Source organism: Phasianus colchicus, chromosome 1 (assembly GCF_987193195.1).
Source record: "Phasianus colchicus chromosome 1, bPhaCol1.hap1.1, whole genome shotgun sequence".
In the NCBI taxonomy this organism is placed as follows: domain Eukaryota; kingdom Metazoa; phylum Chordata; class Aves; order Galliformes; family Phasianidae; genus Phasianus; species Phasianus colchicus.
Window position 1 is genome coordinate 86466591 of NC_143436.1, and position 18514 is coordinate 86485104.

Below are 18514 nucleotides of genomic sequence, written 5' to 3' on the forward strand. Positions count from 1 at the left end.
CTACATTAAGTAAGGATAACAGGAATAGGGTTATAAAGGCTGCAAGTTATAGCAATAAGATTATGCAATAATTAGTTCAGGCATGGGCAATCTGTGATAGTTTGATAGATTAAGTAATGCACATAAACTGGAATTATACTCATCTAACATCTGGTTGGTTATGTGCTTACAGAAATCTAGGTCAAGATTTTCAGAAATTAGAGAGTAAATAGATACCTGTGTCCTTATTTAATGACTGTTACTGTCTCAAAATTGCTGGCCTTTCTCTACATCTCTTTTAGAATCAATGGATACTTCTTTTAAGATCAATACCTTCTAAAGATCAAGTTACTTTTTTTCTTGGAAACAAAAACATAAATGTAGAGAGTTATCTTCAGAATTATTTTATTTAAGCCTTTGATCCTTATCTTCAGGTGCTAAGTACCACTTTTCAAAAGTGAGTCAATACTCAAGTGAACTCATATACCATTGGCTGTGTACAGAGGATTACATGTCCTACTGTATGGCAGACTGAAGGCTAACATTATCTTTTAGTACTTCCAGAAGAGAAGAAATAAACAAGTTTTTCTTTAGTTCTTTCCTTCAGGCAATGTCAAAGCATTTTACAATTATTAAATTAAAATAGATGAAAAGTATCAGACTGTGATAATGATTGTTAAAGCACTACTGTGGTATAATTATATGGAAGATTACCTGATAAGACGAGAATGTTAGGTAGTCATGTAATTACCTAGTCACTGCACTGCATTGCTTATCTTCTCTAATGAGTTTTTTAGTAGATGAAAGCTTTACCAAAATCTCTGTGGGAAATTTGATTTAGTTTGTCACACAAGTAAGTAGATTTCAGGGCATGCTGCCAGGCTAGACAGTAACTTCAGTTAACTCGTCTTGTCCCTGTGACCAAGAACAACATCCAACCTTCTAAAATGGTTAGACCCTATCTGCTTCTTAAAAGCAAAGTTATCCTTCCAAGAGTACTTTCAATGGTGTAGTCCTCTTGCTCCATTCTTACCCTAAAATGTCCAGATTGGTGTACTATTCGTTTCCAAGAATTGTTTGGAATAGCCCATGCTTTTAGCACATCCAAAGTCCATATCGTGTACTCACATTATTTTATAGTAGGTCTATTATTTTTGTACAAAAAGGAACTGTTAGTAAGGGAATCAGCTTTGTAAAAGTACCTTAAACTTGGGAAGAGTTTTTTACCATGCTTTTGGTACACGCTCAGCTAAGAAACACTGTAGGTGGTTCAGAGAGCAAGATGACCGTCTGGCATAATTCAACTGACCTTTTTGTTGTGGCTCCACAAAAAGCTCTGTGCAGAATCTCGTGAAATACACTTACATTCATTTGGGAACTCTGAACTCTTCCATGGAGGGTTGGAGTGCCCTGACACTTTCTTATCATTTAGCAGACTTGTCAATGATCCTACAAAAAGATTCCCCCTGGCAGCCTTTACAGTTGTTTTATGGCATTAGTGTTACTACATAGAACATTGGTATTGCCAACAGTATCCCTGTAGCATGTTACGATTATGAGACAGATTACAGCTTGCTAGTGGGGACAGAACTATAACCATAATTGCTATATTTCTGCAATCGCATCAAGTATATTTGCTCTTCAGTCAGAGTCTTCTATTAATTAAATTTGGTCAGACACACAAACTATATGGTAAAGAATAATCATTAACAGAGGTCGTTAAAACTACAACTGTATAAATGAGAGATACTTCACTCTAGATCTTTTAAAAATCTTTTAAACATTAATTCCAATAAAAGAACTAATAAAAGTGATTAACTCCTCGTTTGAGTGTTGCTTAACTGAAATAAATGTGGCTGAATGTGTTGGCTGTGCATGCGGAAAGAATGAATGTGAATTGATGAAGAGTTCAATTGTGAATAAATCATGATTTATGTAGCATTGCATCAACAGCTCAGGTAGGTGACTACTTGCTGTTTAGTGGTTGTATCAAAGGAGGACGGTCTCTGTTCAGTTAAATGGCACGTTGATGGCGGAAGATGAGCTATTGAGATCAAATTTTCAATACTTTTGTCAAACACAAACCAGATAGAAATAGAGAGATTTCCTAACATAAAGTAGGATAATATAGCAATAGAACCCTAGTGAGGTACTCTTCCAACTTTCATCTCTACATTAAAACCACCATAACTTTAAAAAGGAGAAAGACATTCCAAAGTTTATTTGTTACATTAGTTAATAGAAAAATATACTGATCAGCTCATAGGTAAATTTCTGTTAATCTACACTACCCTCACAGAAATGTATTCTTTTTTTTATTTGACTATAGGACCAAAGACATGAATGATTTCTTCTCTTGACTGCAGTATGCTTTATTAACCTGTGGTTTCAAGAAACATTCTGTCTTCTGTCATGCTTCCCATCAGTGTAAGATCTATCCATAGTCTTTCCAGCATATTTGACTTTTAGAGAATTAAATGTGATTAAATCAAATGAGTTGCAGTTTTTATAGAACATAGTCTATTGCACAATAAAGATTCACAAAGCTAGAGGGAAAGCGAAAAAATTTCGATTCAATTTTTATTCTTCAAGTCTTGAAGAATGTCCAAATTCCACTTTCAAATCTGTGTTCATATATTAGGGTCACTTAAGTGATCTGGCTACAAACTGCTATATGGCATTCCAGTGTAGGATGCAAAATCAGGATACATTTTTAAAGCGCGGATCTTGCATTCTAGATAAGCATACAGCAAGTCTGAGTGTGAATATGGAAGCAACACCTGCCAACCTCAACCAGTGTTATCAGCTGTATAACAGAGTCCATTCTTTATCACATAACATGATAGAGACAGAATTGAAAAAATTGGAAAGATTTGATACAGAGCACACTATAGCTATAACTGTGTCTTTCTGAATGTGTCTTACCTATTTAGTATTGTGCCCACCAGTAAAAAGGGAATGCAGCCCAATACTGCTATTATTAGAGCAATCTGTCCAGCTTACAATTGTTTGTGTTGCACATGTTCTATATTTACTGACTTCCTATGTCTGAGTGTCAGCTTTGGGGCTTCCATTGGAATACATTAGCTGATCTTCATGCTCACCATATCAAAATAGAAAAAGAATGTTTATTATCTTGACAATGTTTACTTAGGCTGTCTGTTTTTCAGAAGGTGTATGATATAACATAAGCTAGATTGAATGTAGAAAGGTTGAAAACTTGCTGGCTGGGATGCATTTATGCTGAAAGTATGGGAGAGTCTCAATACACAGCAAACTGAATGTGAGACAGCAGTGGGCCCTGACAGCAAAGAAGGCCAACACTACCTTGAGCTGCAAGAGCAGGAGCACAGCCAGTAGCTTAAGGGAATTTCATCCCCTTGTACTCAGTGCTTACTAGGCTACATTTAGAATCCTATGTTTGACCTTGAGTGTTCCAACGTAAGAAAGATATCAGTGAGCTGGAGTGAGTCCTGAGGAGTACCACTGAGGGGCCAGAGCACTTGATCTGTGAGAAGAGACGCAGAAGTGGGGCTCATTCAGCTTGGCCAACAATTGGCTTGGAGAGGACTTAACAAACAGCAGCCCCCAGGTACCTATGGGAGGGTTATTGAGAAGGTAGAGCTCTTTGCAGTGATTCATGGTAGAAAGACAGTAGACAGAGCAGGTTGCTTGGTGAGGCTGTGCAGCCTCCATCCTTGGAGGTTTTCAAGAACCAAGTGAAAAAAGCCCTGAGCAGCCTGTTCTGACCTCATGGCTGACCCTGCCTCAGGAGCGGCATTGGACTAGAGACCTCCTGAGATCCTTTCCAAACAAAATGAATATATGATCCTATGCTGTAGGACAATAATACTACTTCTCACCTGATACTGTGGAAATGTTCAGATTAGTTGATTTTCAGTTCACCTGCATTTAAGAGACTGAGGCACTGGCCCAGATTATGATCAAAGTTGATAAAGTGTCCATGTATTTAAATATAGTGTGTACATTTCTGAAAAAGAACACATTGCAAATGAAGGTCTTAACTTTCAACATATGACTGGGGATTAAATAAGACTTGTCTTCAGTTCCACCAGAATGTGCTTGGTGGCAGTATTATGCATTCTGTGTGTAGATTTTGAGTATTTTTCTTTTAAATATGTTTCCTGAAAGTTTATTTAATGAAGCCAAGTGGCATACATTTTGGCTGTAATATATATTCTTTTAAATCTCTTTGCCAAAGGTTTATATAGTGGGTTTTTTTTTTATTTTTTATTTTAGGAAGCTAATTTGTGCTCTGTTTCAAATGAAATATAGCATCCTTTGGAAAACATGTTTCTGATCAAAGGAAATATTTGCTCCACTGACAGCGAGATTAACAATGGAGTGAACCAGAATTTGGATTAAATGTTGGTGTTTTCTATTCCAACTCTACTACATAGAACTTGAGCCTTATTTCATAAGTATTGCTTACTTTGTCCCTATACAATTCATTAGTTTTGAAATTACAAACATTTTTTGTTACCTTGATTACATCATCAGTAAATCCTTTCCCCCTCTGCACAAAAAAACCTCCCTGTTGAGACAGAATTAAATTATCTTCATAAAACTGCCTAGTGTTATTACCATTAAACCATAGGAATCTGATTCCAAACATCTTAACAGTTTTTTTTTTTTTCTTTTTTCTGAAAAAGTGTGTATTTGGTCATTTTCAAAATTATTTTTGACGACTGATGGATAATTTTTTGAAACTTAAAATGTCCCTAATTGTTCCAGAAAGGGACAGTTTTCAGAGAACACCAAAAGCACATTATAAAAGTGACACACACTTTATTCAAATTGCATCTCATTTTAGTGTTGGAACAGACGCAATATTATTTATTGGGCCCCTCACAGCAAGAAAGACATTGAGGCCCTGGAGCGTGTTCAAAGAAGTGCGACAAAGCTGGTGAGGGTCTGGAGCACAGGTCTTATGAGGAGCGGCTGAAGGAGTTGGGATTGTTCAGTCTGGAGAAGAGGAGGCTCAGGGGAGACCTTATTGCTCTCTATAACTACCTGAAGGGAGGTTGTGGTGAGCTGGGTGTCAGCCTCTTCTCTTGTTTAACTGGTGATAGAATTAGAAGGAATGCCTTCAAGCTGCACCATGGGAAATTAAGGCTGAATGTTAGGAAATACTACTTTTCTGAAAGAGTGGCCAAGGACTGGAATGGGCTGCCCAGGGAGGTGGTGGAGTCACTGACCCTGGAGGTGTTCAAGGAACGGTTGGATGTTGTGTTGAGGGACGTGGTTTAGTGAGTACTGTTGGTGATAGGTGGATGGTTGGACTGGATGACCTTGAAGGTCTTTTCCAACCTTGGTGATTCTGTGGTTCTATATGTCTGCAGAATACTGTGTCAAGGAGGAAGATCAGCTTCCGCTCTCAGTTGTACCGTTGTACAGTTGTACACAGATAGTGGTGCTCATAAGATTTCAGTGGACTTGCTTTTCATTCCTTTAGTCTTTTTTTCAGGCTTCTTGTTTTGCTGTAATAGATCAGAGCGTGGTCTGTGAAGTGTCTAGTAAAGACAGTCTGTCAGCTTGATGCCATTTGCAAGTGTTTCATCAGTTCCATTATTTTTGCTATATATAAAGTTGTAGACAGTCTTAAATCTATTGATTTTTGCTTTTTAGTTCGATGCTTTCATTACTCTTTTCTAGTGTAGACCTTAAACTGTGCTAATTTGTTCCCAGGGACCATAACAGCTTAAAAAACAACAAACCCACAACAAAGTACTTTAATGAATATCCAAAAGAGCAATAAACTCTGCAAACAAGTATTGAGTTCACCCTAACATGATGATTGTGACAGCGTTTGAGTGATCTGTTCAGCTTGTAGCTCAGATTTGTCATGGAAAACCACATGAAATCATTACCACTGGGCAACAACTAGACTGAAAGAAGTTCTAGTATGAATTAAATGCTTTCCATCACTCTTGGTGAAAAAATACCAAACTCAAGTAAATTTCAATAATCCTGAGTTTTTTTGAAAGTATCAGCGTATCACTGAGTAAAAACTTGCTTACCAGCATGTTCTTCAGGAGGAGGAAAGGAATATAGAATGAGTGCTTCATGGCACACTGGAACTTTTGCATACATTCCCAAGTGGTACTTGGCACTTTTGCTCTTTTTTTCGTGTATGTTTCATTTGGAAAAAGCTCTTTTCAATATTCAAAACACTGAAGGGAAAGAATGTGTAGAAAATGATCATTTCTATGTATTATATTCTGGACAGTCAAAGGTATTTTCCTAACTGTAGAAATTCTGTTAGCTCCTGAAAATTTATAATGATCTCCTTGGTTTTATTAACTTGTCTCCTTTCACATAATGGGTTCATTCTCGGTATGTTCATCTGCTCCTACTGAAACTGGAGGATTTAGATCAATGTTGACTTTTTTAAATTTAATTCCATTCTAACTTCAACAGCCTTTTGCTAATGCACTGTAATGCAGTGAGTTATGCTAGACGAAAGAGTGACGAGAGAGTAAGATCACCACCTACTTAAAAAGGACCTTTTGCTTTTATGATGATAATAGTAAACTTGGTTTTCATTTGTGTGTGCCTGCTGGATAGACTTCAGTGGCAACACAACAACCTGCAGAAAGGGCTTTCCTCTTCTCTGATCTCCCTTTGGCCTAAAAATTGAGTGGAGCTTGAGTGAAAGAGAAACATATTGTATGTGATTAAATAGAGAATTCTTCTCCTAGTGCAGACTGGTTGTATTACTGTCAGGGAGATGAAGCATCCAGAACTGTCTCAGCTTTGAACGTGCTTTCTCTACTCCGCAAGTAGGTGAGTGGTACTGTTAGTACAGACACTACATTCTCTGTGGGAGATTCATAGACCTCTGCCATAAGTTACTAAGCTAGCAGCAGGGCTTTCTTGTATGAGGATACTTTTAGAATGTTTATCAAACTACTTCAAGTACCACTTTCCAAGCCAGAGCTCAATGTTATAAATTTTATAATTTATAGAGAGTTTGACATTCTTTTTTTTCTGTGAGTGCTCAGTTCAGACTTATTTTAGGGAAGTACAAGAACTCTGCTAGCTAGGATCTGTCACTCACCCAGTCGCACCAAGAAAAGGCAGGCTGAACTACTGAAACTTCTCTAGGCACAGCAAGTTCTGTGAAAGCCTTTCTGCTTAATCCAGATGCACAGTCACTTCGTATCTTAAAACATTTATTTCTATTTGTGTTGGACTGGATGGAGTGTCTAAATATTACTTTTTCTCAAACAGTTTCATGTTTATGTGTTACTGTTAACATTTGAATAAGCACAAAGCCAAAAGCATTTTGTCCCACAGAACTCAGATGAAGTTTATGCCAACTAAAGAGGCATTTTTTAAAAAAATGAATGGAATCAGCTGCATGTAGCTCCTTTGGGCTTCTCAGTACCACTTATAGAGCAATTTTTTTCCCAAAGATGATTAGAAATAAGGATAAATCCTCACTTGATAAATCCTATCTATCCATTCCGGAGAAGTTCCAGGGGTACATGCCTGTCCAGTTTCTGGTTTGGATAACTCACTAAAGTCAGAGATACCTGTATATACCATCTGATTCAGGAACAATAAGAACAGATGAATAGTCTTTCTCACAGGATTCTCTGCTTTTCTGGTGGCAGAGCAAATATGGTGGCTACAGCCTTTCTCAGGCTTTTGGATGTGGTTTTGGATGAGAAGGACATTGTCACATGTATTTTATTAATGATTTCGAATCTTCAGCTGGTTTTCAACGTAACTTAAGACAATTTTCAGATTAGTTGATTTTTTTTTTTTTTTGCTTAATCTTATGGAAGCAAGAAAATCACAGCAGAGTACTCCTTTACTAATCTTTTTTAATATTTGCTTCTCTGAAGATAAGCAGCATGGCTGTAGGATTATATATACTTTACATATACACACATACTATTTCCATACAGGTGAGTTAGGAAATGTTTTTTTAAACTGCCATAAGTTTGTCTGAAGCAAATAAATTATTTTAGCATTCCCATAATTGTAGTAAATAAAAGAAATGAAACTGGAATGAGGTTGCTGGCAACTTGAAGGTTAGGTAATGCACTACATTTTTTTTTTTAAGGGAGATCAATTTTTGTTTCAAGCTGTCTGAAAATTTGTTACAGATTTTATCTTACACTTTATAAGCTGATCTTACCCTCAACCTCATGTCCTCTGCCTAGCAAAAACATATTAATTTTTCATCCATCTTTAATGTAGGTGGGTAAGTAGTACAATAACAATCACCAGTGTGTGAAATCCGTTAGCAAAAAATGCTTTTATTCTGATTTTTATGATGTTCAGTTCAAGGCCTCATTGTAGTGAGGACCAGCTTCTAGTAGGCCTTTCCAACCGTCTCTCTGCAGGCCAGCTTTATGATTCTGGAATAGTAATTTTCAGGGTGAAATTTGTGAGAACTAGGGAAGTAGAGTTGGTTAAAGCTCCTGTTTGTGAAATAGTCTACAGAAAGAGACAAGACAGAGTCCATTTCAGATTGCACTCCAGAAATTTGCTGGTTAAAGTCAGGAAAAAAATACTGTTAAGGTTCAAAGTTTTTCAAGATGATGCTTGACTTTGCTACTGACGCTTGACTTTGAATTGTCTTAAGGACTCAAATGTGGCTGTAATTTGGAGATAATGGATTTAATGTTGTAAAAAGTTATTTAGTGAGCCCATTTTCTGTAGATAAGGTCCTTACAGTGAGCATTAGGCTGGGTACTGAAGTTTGCTAAATGTTTTGTAAACTTTGCTAACAAATTTATATACCCCTCACATGTAAAAACAAACAAAAAAACTGCACAAAAACAAACTAGTAAAGAAAGGCCAATCTTGGAGAGGCAGCATACAGAACTTACCGATATATTCTCTGCAAGTAGATACGATCCAATCAGAATGGCTGGGTAATACTTCAATTCTGTAGTACTCCTGTCAAAAGAACCCTACCTCTAGCAACTATATCCATATAATCTTTTTTTGGTGGTCAAAACAGAAGTCTTCATGTGCATCTCTGACTTGATGTTACTTCAGTGTATTTTTCTCCAGACTTGTAAGAAACAGGGAATAGACAAGTCCTTGAGAGATTTTTTTACTTGTTCGACTTGACTTTGAATGTATAGAAAAGTGAACAGTGTATCTCTAGAGTAGTGGATTCCAGAATGTGTACTCTTTACTTAAAACCAAGAATCAGAAGTTAGTCATGATCTATAGATTGGTTTGGGAGTAAAATAGGAGAGCATTCATAGTTAAAAGTGCCATTTTAACATATTTGCACTACCCATACTGGCTACAGAAGGAGGATCAAGGGTATTTGCTGAACAAAAATACTGAACTTTTACAGTACCCCAAATAACATTTTGTTGCATAACATCTTCTACAGTCCTAAAGACAACTGAGAATGAATTACATTATGTATGAAGAAAGAATCTGTGTCTTTTTTTGTAAGAATATGTAATTTACATGTAATTATTTAAAGGCAGTGTGTTTATTTAAAAGCATGCACTAAACATACATAGGTGTCCTATACCAATCCAATATAGGATTGATGGGGAATGACTTAATAGTGAGTTATTAGAAAGATGGCACATAATTCCTGGTAATCTACATCCCCCTTTATCTATGTTAGAGTTCATGGTGTTTCTTAGATGGTGTCATAGGTGGAAACAACTACATTACACTGCACATGTAAGAGAGAAGCTAGAAAATATTTATTGATATAATATGGAAACAATGTAGTGATTTAACAGAGCTTAATTGTAAATAAGGCAGTGACCTAACAAGATTCAAGATGGTGGGATACACTTGATTAATTACTGCACAGCAGGTAGGGTAAACCCACACATATAGGAAACTCTTCCATTAAGTCACATCATTTAGAGTGGACACCCTTGCTTCCTAAACTTGAACCACAGAGGTAAGGAGTCTGGGCGTGACTGAATCCCAGACTTGGTCAACGGTTTATGTTGAAGGGATTAAAAGTGCACAATCAATCTAAGACATAATCTTAGTGAAGCTAAAAAAAACTTCAATCAGTCTAGAATGTGATCTTAGCAAAGCTAAAAAAGCCTAAAACAACTATTAGTTGCTTATTAAGGATCTGTGTTAGCAAGGCATGTTGAAGTCAAAGTGAACTCTGCATAGGCATTATCTCAAGAAGCATCCCTGCTCAAGGGGAGCTCTGTCAGGAAGCCTACTGCCGTGCAGAAGAGCTCAGGGGGCTCTTGGATGCTCACTAGTTATGGGATAAGACCCATAAATAGTCATAGGTGGTTTTTTTAGCTGCATACTCAGTTGGTCCTCAACTGTTGAACCAATGTCTGCTTTTAGTTCTTTTAGACTCCCCTAGTTTGAGACAGATCTGTGGTTGTTAACAGTATTGTTGCTTATCATTGTCTTCCTGTGCAAGGCCTTCTGTGTAAGGCCAGTCTGAAGGAAAAAGTTGAGGGAAGAAGACAGGAGGGATGGGGAAGCACACCGTCATAGGCAGAATGTAGAATCATAGAATCATAGAAATCATTAAGGCTGGAAAAGACCACTAAGATCATCTAGTCCAGTTGTCAGCCCATCACCATCATGCCTGCTAACCATGTCCCTCAGTGAAACAGCTACATGTTTCTTGAAAACCTCCAGAAACCTCCCAGGGCAGCCTGTTCAAATACCTCGTGACTCTTTCTGAGAAGAAATGTTTCCTCATATCCAGCCTGAACCTTCTCTGACTCAACAAGGCCATTACCTCTCATCCTATCACTAATGAGAAGTGGCCAATACCCACCTTACTACAACCTCCTTTCAGGGAGTTGTAGAGAGCATCTAAATTTCTGCATCTCCTACACATGCAAATATTCATACTTTTCTCAATGCTGAGAAGGACCAACTTCTAGAAAGATGCAAGCTAATTGCAGAGGATTCAGGGCACAGCAAGAAGAATGATCAGAGTCTGTGGCTTTTGACCTCCAAGAAGGTAGGAGAGTTTGGGCTTCTTGGTTGAAAAAGAATATTTATGGGGAACATTAACTAACTGTCTTCTCAAGCATGTAAAAGGGCATTGCAGAGAGGAAGAGGCAAACAAATAAATAGAATCAAAATTTGGAGCAACAAATAGCAAAGTTTGCTACCTTTTTTTTTTTATTATTATTTGAAGAAGGATCTCAACTAGTGTGCTTATTTACACTGGAACATTTGTGCAGCCAACTTTTAAGACTTCTGTGTTGCACTGGGAGTTATCCAGACAGTGTGTGAATCAGTATCAAGCACTTGAAATGATGGATCACATGCTCTGAATAGCAAGTACTTGAAGCCCTTATTAACTGCAAAAAAAAAAAAAAATAAAAATTGTGCGCAGTCCATAAAGTGGAGTGTGGTCATGTAAAAAATAGTTTAATAATTCTGAATGTTCAAAGTCTGTTCAGTGATTTTGAATAATTCTGAATGCTTGAAGTCTGTTCAGTGATTGATTCTGACCTTAAACAGGCTAAGTTATTCCTATATGCTGTCCAGCCGCATTCAATATTTATTTTCACTTCTGAATCATTCAGTATTTATTTTCACTTCTGAATCATTCAGGATTACTGTTTCCAGGTTTTCCTCTATCCTTATGTTTCAGATTATTTCCTCTACTAGTACAAGCTTGCATTAATCTTTTCTAAACATAAATGGTTATTTTGTGCTGATGTTTCCAGTCTCCATGTCTACATATTTCTCACTCCTTGTTCATGGAGTTGTTAATAAAGAGTTTTAACAAGTGTTGCTTGGAAAAAGAAAACGTAAGATCTTTCCCAAATTATATCTTAAGGTATTTCAAAAACATTAACATGATCTTTCAGTGTCAGCTAAGTCCCAGATGACTGGGAAACAAACAAAATATTGGTGCAATTTTAAAATAACTCCTTCCTACCTGTAGCCTGCTTCCTCTTCCTGGAACAACTTCAATAGACATAACCCACTATCCCCTTCCAAAATCTGATCAATATCTACAGAAAATTTCTGGAGTTCTAGATAATAAATTTGATTCTAATGATGTTATATTTCTGCTTTTAATTAGAGAAGAAAACCTGCTTGGTGTACAAGTTCTGTGTCTTTATATGTAGTGTGATGACTTTCACTAGATAAGGGGAATACTGTGGAGCTAGGGCTATCACATATGACACTTAGGATTATGAAGAGTCCAAGTGTGAAGTGGGAATTCAGCATCAATATCAGAAGATATTAAGCAATTAAAAAATAAAAACAAATTCACTGCATTTGTCTCTGAAATACACCCAGTACTTTGTCATTTTGTAAATGATAAGCTGCTGCAGCTACAGTTACTGTATGTGTGTGTGTGATTACTTTAGAGATCTCTTAGCAGTTCAGTGTAAGTTAAACCATTGTTATTTCCAGGTGAAATATTCAGTGGTTTCTGTTTCAAATACCAGCAAGGAGAAGATCTTTTTTGAAAAGTAGAAAATGTTGCATGTTTTTTATATCATAAACTTGGACATGAACCTGAGGTATACATCCCGATTTAAATCTAGGGTATATTAAAGTGTATTTTAATTTTCTGTTGTATCTGCAATTAAATTTTCTGTTGACTCAGCTGATTCTTTGCCATTTTACTAAGAGGTGGTAGCCTCTCACAAACAAAGGGGTAGCAAATGAAATTAACACAAATATCATTAAATTAACAACACAGAACCACTGAGCAGAGAGACTTGAGCAGTGTATGGTTTCTCTTGTTTCCCTGTGATGATGGTACACTGCAGGAGCTCAGCAGAGTTCCCGTGGGCTAACAAAGGTGCATAGATTGTACAGGGGTTTCATGGCTGGTTCTTTGGGACTGCCTGTGCTGCAGCACTCAAAACATGACTGCAAGGGAGTGAAGGGAACCGGAGGGAGCATAGTGCATGCTGTAGGCTTTTTAGGACTAGTAAAGGGAAAGAACAAACCTAGCTTATCAATGAACATGCAATAGAGACCATAACTGAAAGTCACTGATCTACATAAAAAGCTAGAAGGGCAGTTGATGTCTTTAATAGAAACAGTTCTTCACAAAATGGAACAAGTGTTCATTCAAAATAAAAGGATAAGATAGGAAATATGGCAACACAGAAGAATGGAAGTGGAATCTGTTGTTGAGAGAGAACAGAAGAAACATTGGGAAAAATGTTACTAATTCCAATGGTCCACCCATCTATGTTTTATCTCAGTCTCTCCTTCCCTCCTTTCCTCTTTACCTCTGTCATTTTTGCTCTTACTTTCTCTCTCACGTGCGCTACAAGGATGTCTGGCCATATAAACATATCTGAGAATACAAAAAAAGTCCCATTATGACACAAACTGCTTTCAAGTATTTCAAGAATGGTCCCTCACCAGTGGCTGATGTGAATGTTCAAAGGTTTATTGTTCTTTCACACTGTGTTTGAATTATGATTTGGATAACCATAGAGTACAACCTAAACTAACTTACTATGATGTCTGAAATAGTGGTTAAGTGAGGAAAAAGATGAAAAAAAATCTCTTCAGAAGTTCCCTTTGTGTAGATATGGGTCAGATCTTCTTGTATGTGTACAGGTGTACAAAGGAATTCTAATTAGGTTATGAAGACCTACCAGATATCCTTCTGGACAACCTGACCCGTCTGCCAGTGAGCAGAACATCTGGTATCATGGAGCTTTTTTACTTTTTGTTGAGGAATCAAATGCTTGGCTCATCAGAATCTGTTGATTTCTGTCTAATTAATTTCAAAAAGTAAATTAGCCAATAAAAGGCTTTTGCCTTCTTGTTTTCAGATGATCCCAAATACTGATATTAAAATTCTGCTGTCTTCCTGCAACTTGCTTTCATAAATCTCCTACACTTTTCTGTGCTGTGCACAGTCTTCCTACCTAATTACCTATTCTAAAACTTCTCAAAACCCAAGCTCTATTTGCACTTGTCATAGACTGATATCTAATTCTGCAATGCTACCTGTGCTTGGGGCCCCACTTATTGCCTAAGTAAAAATTAAAGCTGTAAGAAAGTATTTGTACTATTAAGACTCGCAGAGCTCAATGTATAGCAGAGACCTTCTAGCACATCATGCGTACTTCTGAAACAGATTTTGCTTTTTCTAAATGCTTTTAACTTTTCATGCTTACTATCAAAGCCACCCAAAGTGTTTGAATTTGAACAACTATGCCTCATAGTTCTGTTGTAGAAGAGACAATGAGAAGCAACCATAATTTTCCTGTGATGGTCCTGATTTTGTAGACCTCTACTATACCCTGTCTCAGCTATCTCTTTTCTAGATGAAATCTATGGGCCTCATTTGATGCCCACTGCTGTCTAGATGAAGTCTCTTAGTCTGCAAACCAAAAGGCAAAGCACCCGACAGCATCCAAACTACCATCTTGTGAAATGGCTTGTATCTTCTATTCTGACTTCAACCTGAAGTTCCTGCTTACACACAGTAATGTGTAAGGAGGCCTGACTTAAGGTAGGTGTAGCAGAAATACTAAGTCACAGCTTCAGTAAGTGAATGAGCACCAGGAAAGAAAACAGGGCCATCCCAGGTGAACTCAGGTGCATGCAGTTCACTCGAGTGACTTGAAGGGGAGGAGGCAGGATCCACCCCTTCCCAGATCTCATTTAAGTGTTGGCAGCCAAGATAAGAGTATCTTTTTAGAGTTTCCTATGTACCTAAAGCTTCCTGAAGGTAAGCAGCCTCTTTCTATTATTTCTGCAGCTGTTGCATTTTAGCAAACTCTCACTTGTTGTAGCTTGGGATCTTGCTCTTCTGCTGTTATTGCTGTGCTTTCTATTGTGTTACACTTGCCTAGTCAGCCAGGAGAATTGGGTACTGGCCAACGAAGAAGTATAGACTTAAACCATGAGCCAATCATCAATTGTCTCACATTTTGTTAATTGTACAACTTGCCTATTACAATGTAAAGTGTTGTGGTGTACTGGATTGCTGCCTTAGAAAGGGCGTACCTTTAACCTGCTCAATCAGCAGTTCATGCTGTGAAGTGGTGGAGTTTAGTGGAAATGCTGAGTTACAGCTTACAGTAGTGATTGAACACCTGGTAGGAAGGCAGGACCAACGGAGGGGAGCTCAGCTGTAAGCAATGCACCTGATTGACTAGAAGGGGTAGAGCCAGGATCCACCCCTTCTCAGACCTCATTTAAGGTTTGGTAGTGGAGGCAAGGGTGTTTCTCTGGGTATTTCTGTGTATCTGAGGCCTTCTAAAGGTAAGAAGTTTCTTTCACATATTTTTGTGCTTGCAGCTATTGCGTCTGAGTGACTGGTAGAAGGAATAGTACACTGGGAAGCTTATTATAAAAATAAGTACAGGCAAAAACACACACGTGAGCACAGTGTAAGAAAAGCCTTGGCAAGAGTCTTAAATAATGTGTTTAAGGAGTGGTTACAGTAAGGAAAATATTGCTGCAAATGCAGCTGAGTCAATGAGTATTTGTGAGAGTGAAAGCCACATGGGCTTCTGTCTATTTTGGGCATTTGTGGAGTTCCTATCACAGCTGTAGCACAGTTACACCTAGATATGGATGCTTGCTGTTGAGTCTGGACCACAAAATTGAGCATGTAAGGGAATGGTATTCAGGGGCAAAATAATATTGTAAGGGAGACTGATGTAATATTGTGGCACAGTTACAAAATAAACAGTGCTTTATGCTTTTCAATGTACCCTGCCTTCTTGCTTGTTCCTGCTGCGGGCAGAACCGCATGTCCCAGTTGCTGTGGGACTACTGGGAATAGTGGGGGAGCTGTTCCCTGCCCTTATTTCCTATCTGTGGTGGCTTTATCAGTTTGGCACCTATGAGTCCCTTTGCTGTAGGAAGTGTAGGCCTCTTAACTAGAGAACTACTCCCAGGGAACTGGAAATGGTCTTTATCTGTTTGCCTTACATAAGAAAAAGGCTATAAAAAAGTAAGAAGTTCATATGCCTGAAACTGTTTTGCACCTTCAGCTTTCTCACCTGCACTGCAAATTCTTTTCAACTTGAATGTTATGATGTGGAACGTGCTTTTGCTTCTATTATAGCTCTCTAAGCCTGATTTCCTTCTGTGTGATGGAATCATTTTCCTAGCCCCAGTACAACAAGTGGCTGGAGGGTGAATGCCATTTTATTTTTGTGTTTGAATGCCAGTAGTATCACCAAAAGGAAGTCTTGAGATTATTGTTCTTGAAGAAAGACTTGCTAGTCACTCAGTCTTTTGGTCAAGAAATAAGAAAAATTCTGCCCTTTTTTTTTTTTTTTTGCATTGGTCTAAAAGCCTACAAAGGAAGGATTTCCCAGCAATGTTTATAAAACACTAGAGCGGACTGAGTAGCACTTCTAGATGATTCTTGAAAGCTGTTGCCTTTAACAAGCTGAACTTGGATTATGTTGTATGCGACTGTAACTGGAGCTCAGTACTTCGTGTGCCAGGGCAGTGATGTGCTGTAATACTTGTGCGTTCTGTCTAGGGAACCACAAGTGCCTTTCAGGGCCATGTGAATTCCTTAAGTAGGTTGGTCAAGTCATGGAACTTCCTTCTTGTCATATAGAATTGCAATATAGTGATGGATGTGGAAGAGGTCTGTTTCCCTGGGCAGCTTCTGTCATGATAGCTGGATGTGCATGCAGGCTGTTTCTGTGCACAGTAAGCCTCCTGTGAGAAGATCAGTAATGCTACCATCAATTTCTATATACAGGAGTGATGTGATAAGTGCAAAACTGTTTATGATGGGTAAGTTGCGATCTGAATCTTTTGACAGTTACCTTCAGAAGTTGTGCATCCTCTCACAAGAGAAAATCCTGTGACTCTTAGATAATAAAAAAGGTCATTAGAGTTTATCTGCTAACTCTATGTAGAAAACATGCTTAATATGTAAGGAAAGGGAGAAGGAGAGATTTTTTTTTCTGAAGTGACAAGTGACAGCACCTTTTTTTTTTTCAGTCCGGTTTCCCAGGGATGTCTTGTCCAAGTGGCCTCACACTTTCCCAAAATATTTTCCTCTGGCTACAGACCAAACACAAGAACTGCAAGTGAAAAATCTTACTTTTAAAGACTGAAAGGGTATCTGTTGAGAGGAGGAGAAGACTTTTCAAGCTTATTATGATATATACTGAATAATAGATAATATTTTATTACAGCTGAATACTAAATTGCTGAATAGCTGAAAACTGTGACTAAAGTTTTGTGTTACAAGCATAAGTGATCTTTATATGGATGCTATAGATTTTTCTTGTTGTCTTGTTCCTGTATGTACAGTATGTGGGGAATATCAGATACAAAGGATGAATGATATGGCAGATGTTTTCCCAGGTAGATTCTGACAGTACTCTATCCTCTCCTCCTTAGTGGGGAAGGTGGAGGGATGTGGCATTGGTCTGGGCTTGCTGGCCTCATTGCTCTTACTCGCATGAAAATAGCAGCTGGTCCAGTAAGCAGCACAGGGTGGTGTAGCTCTTTCATCTACATGTTTCGATGGCTTTTCTGACTGGCTGCGAAGAAAGACAAATTTACCACCCTCATTGAGCATAGGGTTGCAGCTGTTGCTTATTCCAGAAACTTCCATGATAGCAGCATCCTCAGAATGGAAATGTGCTTGGGTGAGAGTGAGGTTTTTAGATTACTTGTTTTTAATTTTACAACAATGCCTCAATGCCTTAACTGAGATCAAGCCCTCTTCCTTCTTGGCCTTATACGAAAAAAGTAGTATGAAAATCTGTCCCCTGGGGGAATTAAAATCTTGACATACTTGGTAATCTATCTAAGAGCATAGCAATTGAACTCTCCTCTGTGGGAGATTTGCTGCAGAATGAAATAATACCTTCACCTCCCAGCCACTGCTGTGGCTTTTTTTTGCAGTTAGAGTAAAAGGAAGGATGCAGTTAAGCTGAAAACACAACTTATTGCTAGCTACTGGCAGAGTTGAAGATGAGTAACAGCATTTAGGGATTTCTCTTAATAAAAAACTGGCTGGTGATGAAACTTTCACACTGGACAATGTGTAGCCCCCACATATCAGCAACATTAATCCCAAATAGGAACAAAACAATTCCTTGGGTCTGTTGCTTAATCTCAAGTGCAATTTCGGTTTTTAGAAGATCCATGGGGATCTTCTTTAGAAGTGGAAGCTCGGCTTCTTTGGTTGGATTCTCTTTGCCTTTTACAGTTAGATTTCCTGTGACCTGTGGCTTTGCCTAAATGGCATCCTGTGGGTCTTTTCTACTTGTGGAGGGAAAGACAGGCAAGTCCTGCTGTCAGAACCTGCTCTTCTAAGAAACTGCACAAGTGAACATTCACTGGCAACTTTGCAGTCACATTGTTGCAGGTGTGTACATTAAGACATGGAAGTGAGTCATACTTAACAATGGTTTTCTCACATAAGCATTCATTAGACTCAATTGAAAATGATGGTGCAAATGGGGCAGAAGGGGCTTAGACCTGCTGGTTATAAAGGTGACAGCATTTGTTGTGCCTGTGGTGTGTGTATGTTGTAGCTTAGAGTCATTTATTCCATGTTTAAATATGCATTCTGTTAAAATGTATAAAATGTATG

At 38.0% G+C, this 18514-nt stretch overlaps 1 long non-coding RNA gene across 1 annotated transcript in view; it reads left to right on the forward strand.

Moving 5' to 3' along the window:
- Window positions 1–18514, forward strand: part of LOC116242346 (uncharacterized) — a 211442-nt gene that overhangs the window by 81649 nt on the left and 111279 nt on the right. The gene's annotated exons all lie outside the window — the stretch shown is intronic.